This window comes from Triticum urartu, chromosome 5 (assembly GCF_003073215.2).
Source record: "Triticum urartu cultivar G1812 chromosome 5, Tu2.1, whole genome shotgun sequence".
NCBI lineage: Eukaryota > Viridiplantae > Streptophyta > Magnoliopsida > Poales > Poaceae > Triticum > Triticum urartu.
Genome location: NC_053026.1, coordinates 128,335,047 through 128,345,086, shown reverse-complemented (window position 1 = coordinate 128,345,086; position 10,040 = coordinate 128,335,047).

Sequence of the window (10,040 nt, the reverse complement as noted above, 5' to 3'; positions counted from 1 at the left end):
TAAGAAACCTATGGGAAATATTAATGATGGTTTTATTGTTGCAAATAGGAATTATGTGCCCGTATATTTCATTGTTCTTGATATAGATTGCCATCCTTCATGTCCTATTATTCTTGATAGACCTTTCCTTAGAATGATTGGTGCAATTATTGATATGAAGGAAGGGAATATTAGATTCCAATTTCTTTTAAGGAAAGGCATGGAACAATTCCCTAGAAATAAAATTAAATTTCCATATGAATCTATTATGAGAGCCACTTATGGATTGCCTACCAAAGATGGCAATACCTAGATCTATCATTGCTTTTATGCCTAGCTAGGGGCGTTAAACGATAGCGCTTGTTGGGAGGCAACCCAATTTTATTTTTATTCCTTACTTTTTGTTCCTGTTTAGTAATAAAAAATATATCTATCCTCTGTTTTGGTTGTGTTTTTTGTGTTTAATTAGTGTTTGTGGCAAGTAGAACCGTTGGGAAGACTCGGGGAAAGTCTTTTTGATCTTGCTGTAAAAACAGAAACTTTAGCGCTCACGAGAATTGCTGCCATTTTTTATTGGAGAGTGCTATTTAGTTAATTATTTTTGCATATTATTAATAGATAAATTCCTCACGTCCAGAAATTTATTTTAGAATTTTTGGGGTTCCAGAAGTTTGCGTTAGTTACAGGTTACTACATACTGTTCTGTTTTTGACAGATTCTGTTTTTCGTGTGTTGTTTGCTTATTTTGATGAATCTATGGCTAGTAAAAGAGTTTATAAACCATAGAGAAGTTGGAATACAGTAGGTTTAACACCAATATAAATAAAGAATGAGTTCATTACAGTACCTTGAAGTGGTGTTTTGTTTTCTTTCGCTAACAGAGCTCACGAGATTTTCTGTGAAGTTTTGTGTTGTGAGGTTTTCAAGTTTTGGGTAAAGATTTGATGGATTATGGAACAAGGAGTGGCATGAGCCTAAGATTGCGGATGCCCAAGGCACCCCAAGGTAAAATCCAAGGACACCAAAAATCCTAAGCTTGGGGATGCCCCGGAAGGCATCCCCTCTTTCGTCTTCGTCTATGGGTAACTTTACTTGAGGCTATATTTTTATTCACCACATGATATGTGTTTTGCTTGGAGCGTCTTGTATGATTTGAGTATTTTCTTTTTAGTTTTCCACAAGCATCCTTGCTGTACACACCTTTTGAGAGAGACACACATGAATCGGAATTTATTAGAATAATCTATGTGCTTCACTTATATCTTTTGAGCTATATAGTTTTTGCTCTAGTGCTTCACTTATATCTTTTAGAGCACGGTGGTGGTTTTATTTTATCGAAGTAACTGATCTCTCATGCTTCACTTATATTATTTTGAGAGTCCTTTAGAACAACATGGCAATTTGCTTTTAGGCATAATAAAAAGTTTCATATAAGTGCATCGAATACTATGAGAAATATGATACTTGATAATTGTTTTGAGATATGGAGATGGTGATATTAGAGTCATGCTAGTTGAGTAGTTGTGAATTTGAGAAATACTTGTGTTGAAGTTTGTGATTCCCATAGCATGCACGTATGGTGAACTCTTATGTGATGAAGTCGGATCATGATTTATTTATTGATTACCTTGCTTATGAGTGGTGGTCGGGGACGAGCTATGGTCTTTTCCTACCAATCTATCCCCCTAGGAGCATGCGCGTAGTACTTTGTTTCGATAACTAGTATATTTTTGCAATAAGTATGTGAGTTCTTTATGTCTAATGTTGAGTCCATGTATTATACACACCCTCACCCTTCCACATTTGCTAGCCTCTCTAGTATCGCGCAACTTTCGTCGGTACCATAAACCCACCATATACCTTCCTCAAAACAGCCACCATACCTAACTATTATGGCATTTCCATAGCCATTCTGAGATATATTGCCATGCAACTTTCCACTGTTCCATTTGTTATGACACGCTTCATCATTGTCATATTGCCATGCATGATCATGTAGTTGACATTGTATTTGTGGCAAAGCCACCGTTCGTAATTTTTTCATACATGTCACTCTTGATTCATTGCATATCCCGGTACACCGTCGAAGGCATTCACATAGAGTCATATTTTGTTCGAAGTATTGAGTTGTAATTCTTGAGTTGTAAGTAAAAAAGAAGTGTGATGATCATCATTATTAGAGCATTGTCCCAGTGAGGAAAGGATGATGGAGACTATGATTCCCCCACAAGTCGGGATGACACTCCGGACGAAAAAAAAGAGGCCAAAAAGAAAAAAAGAAGGCCCAAATAAAAAAATTAGAGAAAAAGACAGAAGGGACAATGTTACTATCCTTTTTCCACACTTGTGCTTCAAAGTAGCACCATGATCTTCATGATAGAGAGTCTCCTATGTTGTCACTTTCATAAACTAGTGGGAATTTTACATTATAGAACTTGGCTTATATATTCCAATTATGGGCTTCATCAAATTGCCCTAGGTCTTCGTGAGCAAGCAAGTTGGATGCACACACACTTAGTTTCTTTTGTTGAACTTTCATACACTTATAGCTCTAGTGCATCCGTTGCATGGCAATCTCTACTCACTCACATTGATATCTTTTGATGGGCATCTCCATAGCCCATTGATATGCCTAGTTCATGTGAGACTATCTTCTCCTTTTTGTCGTCTGCACAACCACCATTCTACTCCACCTATAGTGCTATATCCATGGCTCACGCTCATATATTGCATGAAGATTGAAAAAGTTTGAGAACATCAGAAGTATGAAACAATTGCTTGGCTTGTCATCGGGGTTGTGCATGATTTAATATTTTGTGTGATGAAGATAGAGCATAGCCAGACTATATGATTTTGTAGGGATAACTTTCTTTGGCCATGTTATTTTGAGAAGACATAATTGCTTAGTTAGTATGCTTGAAGTATTACTATTTTTATGTCATCAATAAACTTTTATCTTGAATCTTTCGGATCTGAACATTCATGCCACAATAGAGGAAAATACATTGAAGAATATTCTAGAAAGCATTCCACATCAAAAATTCTGTTTTTATCATTTACCTACTCGAGGACGAGCAGGAATTGAGCTTGGGGATGCTTGATACGTCTCCAATGTATCTATAATTTTTTATTGTTCCATGCTATTATATTATCAGTTTTCGGTGTTAATGGGCTTTATTTTATACTTTTATATTATTTTTGGGACTAACCTATTAACCGGAGGCCCAACCCAAATTGTTGTTTTCTTGGCCTATTTCAGCGTTTCGCAGAAAACGAATATCAAACGGAGTCCAAATGGAATGAAACCTTCGGGAGCATTATTTTTGGAACAAACGTGATCCACGGGACTTGGAGTGGACGTCAAGAAACAATCAAGGAGGCCACGAGGTAGGGGCCGTGCCTACCCCTCTGGGAGCGCTCTCCACCCTCGTGGGCCCCTCGTTGCTCCACCGACCTACTTCTTCCTCCTATATATATATATATCCATATACCCCGAGAACATCCAGGAGCACCATGAAACCCTATTTCCACCGCCGCAACCTTCTGTACCCAAGAGATCCCATCTTGGGGCCTTTTTCGGAGCTCCGCCGGAGGGGGCATTGATCACGGAGGACCTCTACATTAACTCCATGGCCCCTCCGATGATGTGTGAGTAATTTACTTCAGACCTTCGGGTCCACAGCTAGTAGCTAGATGGCTTCTTCTCTCTCTTTGGATCTCAATACAAAGTTCTCCTCGATTCTCTTGGAGATCTATTCGATGTAATCTTCTTTTGCGGTGTGTTTTTCGAGATCCGATGAATTGTGGGTTTATGATCAAGTCTATCTATGAATAATATTTGAATCTTCTATGAATTCTTTTATCTATGATTGGTTTATCTTTGCAAGTCTCTTCGAATTATCAGTTTGGTTTGGCCTACTAGATTGATCTTTCTTGCAATGGGAGAAGTGCTTAGCTTTGTGTTCAATCTTGCGATGCTCGATCCCAGTGACAGAAAGGGAAATGACACATATTGTATTGTTGCCATCGAGGATAAAAAGATGGGGTTTATATCATATTGCATGAGTTTATCCCTCTACATCATGTCATCTTGCTTAAGGTCTTACTCTGTTCTTATGAACTTAATACTCTAGATGCATGCTGGATAGCGGTCGATGTGTGGAGTAATAGTAGTAGATGCAGGCAGGAGTCGGTCTACTTGTCATGGACGTGATGCCTATATACATGATCATACCTAGATATTGTCATAATTATTCGCTTTTCTATCAATTGCTCGACATTAATTTGTTCACCCACCGTAATACTTATGCTATCTTGAGAGAAGCCACTAGTGAAACCTATGGCCCCCGGGTCTATTCTCCATCATACAAGTTTCCAATATATTTTATTTTGCAATCTTTACTTTCAATCTATATCATAAAAATACCAAAAATATTTATCTTATTATTATTATCTCTATCAGATCTCACTCTTGCAAGTGGACGTGAAGGGATTGACAACCCCTTTATCGCGTTGGTTCGAGGTTCTTATTTGTTTGTGTAGGTACGAGGTGACTCGCGCGTGGTCTCCTACTGGATTGATACCTTGGTTCTCAAAAACTGAGGGAAATACTTACGCTACTTTACTGCATCACCCTTTCCTCTTCAAGGGAAAACCAACGCAGTGCTCAAGAGGTAGCATACTCTTATTAGCAAACAATTGCATAAGTTCATCCATCTTTCTACTCAAAACATTAATCTCTTCAATTGCATGCACCTTTTTACTAGTAGATCTTTCAGTGTGCCATTGAGTATAATTAACCATAATATTATCTAGGAGTTTGGTAGCTTCTCCTAAAGTGATTTCCATAAAAGTGCCTCCTGCGGCCAAATCTAAAAGATTTCTAGAAGCAAAATTCAATCCGGCATAAAATTTTTGTATAATCATCCATAAATTCAAACCATGTGTAGGGCAACTACATATCATTAATTTCATCCTCTCCCAAGATTGTGCAACATGCTCATGATCAAGTTGCTTAAAATTCATAATATCGTTTCTAAGAGAGATGATCTTCGTGGGAGGAAAATACTTAGAGATAAAAGCATCTTTGCATTTATTCCATGAATCAATACTATTTTTAGGCAAAGACGAAAACCGAGCTTTAGCATGATCTCTAAGCAAAAACAGAAATAGCTTAAGTTTAACAATATCATTATCCACATCTTTCTTCTTTTACATATCACACAAATCAACAAAGTTGTTTAGATGGGTAGCGGCATCTTCACTAGGAAGGCCAGAAAACGGATCTTTCATGACAAGATTTAGCAAAGCAGTATTAATTTCACAAGATTCAGCATCGGTAAGAGGAGCAATCGGAGTGCTAATAAAATCATTGTTGTTGGTATTGGCAAAGTCACACAATTTATTATTATCTTGAGCCATCATGACAAGCAAGCAATCCAACACACAAGCAAACAAGCGAAGAAAAAGTGAACGGAAAGAGAGGGCGAAAGGAAAAGAGGGCGAATAAAACGACAAGGGTGAAGTGGGGGAGAGGAAAACGAGAGGCAAATGGAAAATAATGTAATGTGAAGGATAAGAGTTGTGATGGGTACTTGGTATGTCTTAACTTGGCGTAGATCTCCCCGGCAATGGCGCCAGAAATCCTTCTTGCTACCTCTTGAGCATGCGTTGGTCTTCCCTTGAAGAGGAAAGGGTGATGCAACAAAGCAGTGTAAGTATTTCCCTTAGTTTTTGAGAACCAAGGTATCAATCCAGTACGAGACCACACGCGAGTCACCTCGTACCTACACAAACAAATAAGAACCTCGCAACCAACGCGATAAAGGGGTTGTCAATCCCTTCACGGCCACTTGCAAGAGTGAGATCTGATAGAGATAATAATAATAAGATAAATATTTTTGGTATTTTTATGATATAAATTGAAAGTAAAGATTGCAAAATAAAATAGATTGGAAACTTGTATGATGGAAAATAGACCCGGGGGCCATAGGTTTCACTAGTGCCTTCTCTCAAGATAGCATAAGTATTATAGTGGGTGAACAAATTACTGTCGAGCAATTGATAAAATTGAGCATAATTATGAGAATATCTAGGTATGATCATGTATATAGGCATCACGTCCGTGACAAGTAGACCGACTCCTGCCTGCATCTACTACTATTACTCCACACATCGACCGCTATCCAGCATGCATCTAGAGTATTAAGTTCATAAGAACGGAGTAACGCTTTAAGCAAGATGACATGATGTAGAGGGATAAACTCATGCAATATGATATAAATGTAATGCCCTCGATGCGGCTATATCTCCCACGTGTCGAAGCACGACTTAGAGGCATAACCGCATTGAAAGCAATGTCGCAAGTGAGGTAATCTTCACACAACCCATGTAATACACAAGGGAAAGAGATACATAGTTGGCTTACAATCGCCACTTCACACAATACATGAATAAAGCATTACATCAACCAGATACAATCATGGTCCGACTACGGAACCAAAATAAAAGAAGACTACCCGAAGGCTACACAGATCCCTGATCGTCCCAACTGGGCTCCACTACCGATCAACTGGGAACGGAACAACAAAACGAACACGAACTCCATCGAGCTCCTCCTTGAGCTTGGTTGCGTCACCCGCACGGTGTCATCGGCACCTGCAAACTGGTTTTGGAAGTATCTGTGAGTCACGGGGACTCAGCAATCTCACACCCTCGCGATCAAGACTATTTAAGCTTATAGGAAGGGTAAAAGGTATGAGGTGGAGCTGCAGCAAGCGAGTAGCGTAAATGGTGGCTAACATACGCAAAAGAGAGCAAGAAGAGAAGGCAAAAGCACGGTCGAACAACTATGATCAAGAAGTGATCCTAGAACAACCTACGTCAAGCATAACTCCAACACCGTGTTCACTTCCCGGACTCCGCCGAGAAGAGACCATCACGGTTGCACACGCGGTTGATGCATTTTAATTAAGATAATCTTTAGGTTTTCTACAACTAGACATTAACAAATTCCCATCTGCCCATAACCCCGGGCACGGCTTTCGAAAGTTCAAAACCCTGCAAGGGTGTCCCAACTTAGCCCATCACAAGCTTTCACGGTCAACGAAGGATATTCCTTCTCCCAAGACAATCCGATCAGACTCGGCATCCCAGTTACAAGACATCCTCGACAATGGTAAAACAAGTTCAGCAAAGCCGCCCGAATGTGCCGACAAATCCCGATAGGAGCTGCACATATCTCATTCTCAGGGCACACTCAGATAGGTCAAGCTACGAGTAAAACCAGCCCTCGAGTTTCCCCGAGGTGGCCCCGCAGGCTGCCCGGTTCGGACCAACACTTAGACAAGCACTGGCTCGGGGGGTTAAAATAAAGATGACCCTCGAGAGAGCGTCTCCCAAGAGAAAAGTAGGTGGTGGTGAGGCAAATGGTAAAACCAAGGTTGGGCCTTGCTGGAGGAGTTTTATTCAAGGCGAACTATCAAGGGGTTCCCATTATAACCCAACCGTGTAAGGAACGCAAAATCCGGGAACATAACACCGATATGACGGAAACTAGGGCGGCAAGAGTGGAACAAAACACCAGGCATAAGGCCGAGCCTTCCACCCTTTACCAAGTATATAGATGCATTAATTAAATAAGAGATATTGTGATATCCCAACAGAATATCCATGTTCCAACATGGAACAAACTCCAATCTTCACCTGCAGCTAACAACGCTATAAGAGGGGCTGAGCAAAGCGGTAACATAGCCAAACAACGGTTTGCTAGGACAAGGAGGGTTAGAGGCTTGGCTTAAAAATATGGGAGGCATGATAAGCAAGTGGTAGGTATCGCGGCATAAGCATAGCAATAGAGCGAGCAACTAGCAAGCAAAGGTACAAGTGATTTCGACGGTATGGTCATCTTTCCTGCAATCCCGCAAGGAAGAAGAACGAGTCCATGAAGAAGACAAACGGACGAAGTTGAACGGATCCTCACAAACACGACGTTATCGAAACTAACCCGAAGAAGCAACACCGAAAAGAAGCAAACAACATAGTAAACAACCATCACAAAATCATGGCATGATGCACATCCAAGTATGATGCATGTCAGGTTTAATGAGGCATGGCATGGAAATATGCACAAGAAATCCTACAAATTAAGTGGAGCTCAATATGCAACGGTGCATATTGACGAAACACCACGACAAGTTATTTAGTTCGATCTCATTTATGTACCCAACAATATTAAATGTTGATTAACATGGCAAGGGGTGAAGCAAAATAAAACTACCTATCTAGTCAAGTTTAAATGAGGCCGGAAGCAACGAACAACAATTTCGGTAAATCCCCATATGCATATATTAGGTTTGGTACTGTTCTGCCCTAAACACCATTTTAGAGTTGTTAAACATGCAAAGTAAAGCCACCATGTTAAACTAGGCATTTTTCTACCCCATTTACATATAAATTTTATTTAAAACCGAGCTACGGTTGATTAGTTATGAATTAAATCATTTTAGCATGGCATTAGGTAAATTATGAACAAACATCATTTTAAACATTTTAATCATGGGTGAAAGTGACATATTATGAAACTAGACACAATTTTAAGCAAGTTTCATATTTGAAGTTTTTACATATGATGCATGGTTATTAAGTTATTAAATGCATGGACTTTAAGGGCTTTTTTGTAAAACTGCGTTCTCTGGAATAATAGCTAAATTCCCAGATCTGAAAAAAACACAGCAGGCTGAAACTAGGCGGACTGGGCGCTCACCGTGGGCCAAGCCCAGCTAGCGAGGAGGAGCTGCTCACATCGGGCCAGAGGCCGGATCTGGAGTTGGGCCAGTGAGGAGCTGGAGCAGGCTGGGCCTTGGGGCGCTGGAAGGGAAGCAGCCCAGACGCGCGCTTGCGCGAGGCATGGTCAACGGGGCGAGCGGCTGCACTCTGCTCGTTGCAAAGGAAGAAGAGCTTGATGTAGGGGCTTGACCGGCAGCAGGACTTGCAGAAGGGCGGCGCGATGGGCAACGGCGGTAGACCAAGGCGAATCAAGGGGGTCCAGGACGGCGGGATCCGAGCTTGGGGCGTCCAATCCGGCCGGAGGCGCGTGGAATGAGGGCGGCAGGAGCTCGGAGAAGAACCTGTAGGCTATGGCGTGGTGCTACTGATGGGACTCCGGCGAGGCGGCGTCGGAGATGGCCTGCAGACGACCGGATCCATGGGCACGTCCAGAGTCGACGAGGGAGGTGGCCGAACGAGACGGCAATGATCGATGGAGGTCAAAGCGGCAGTGCCATGGTGCTCCTGTACAGAGAAAGAGAGAAAGAGAGATCGTGAGACGAGAGGGAGACAGAGAGGAAAAAGGGAAGGGCAGGGGGCGGCCTGGCAGTGGTGGTTCCGGTAGAGCTCCGGCGAGGTCGGGCACCGGTCGTCTAGCACAGGAGGTCGCCGGTCTCCAGCGACGGTGAGATGCTAGGCGAGGAGGCGCTCGGGGCTGCGGGCGATGGGTGGAACTGCGGGGCTTTGGAAGGCTCTCTGGGCCGTCGGATCTAAGATCTGACGGTCCAGATCGAGTGGGGGTTGACTGGTGGATCTGGCCAAGTGGAAGCAGGGGACTGGGCGCATGCGGATTGCGAGGAGAGAGTGGCGGCGGCTGCGGGGTAGGGGTAGGAGCTAGGCTAGGGTTTGGTTTAGCCATATTTGGTATGTAGGTGGACTATATATATGGAAAAGAGAGGGGTTTTGGGTCATCTGATCGAAAACCGATGGACGAGAATAAATAGCTTAGGGGAGCCGAACAAAGAATCGGAGATGTTTTGTAGATGTTTGGGGATGATCCGAATCCAACGGTGACGACTGCCCGGGTCGGGTCCGGGACAGCTTTCGGACGCGCGCGCGAGGAGGTCCGCGGGCTGACGAGAGAGCTTCGGCTAGGCCTGGCAGTAGCTAGCGGACTATGCAGAAAGCTTTGGGCTGAGAGAAGAGAAGAGAGAGAGACCCGGCGACTGTTTCCGGAGACCGAAAATGTCTGACGTTTTGACCGACTATAATGTCTCTATAGTTAACGGTTGGGC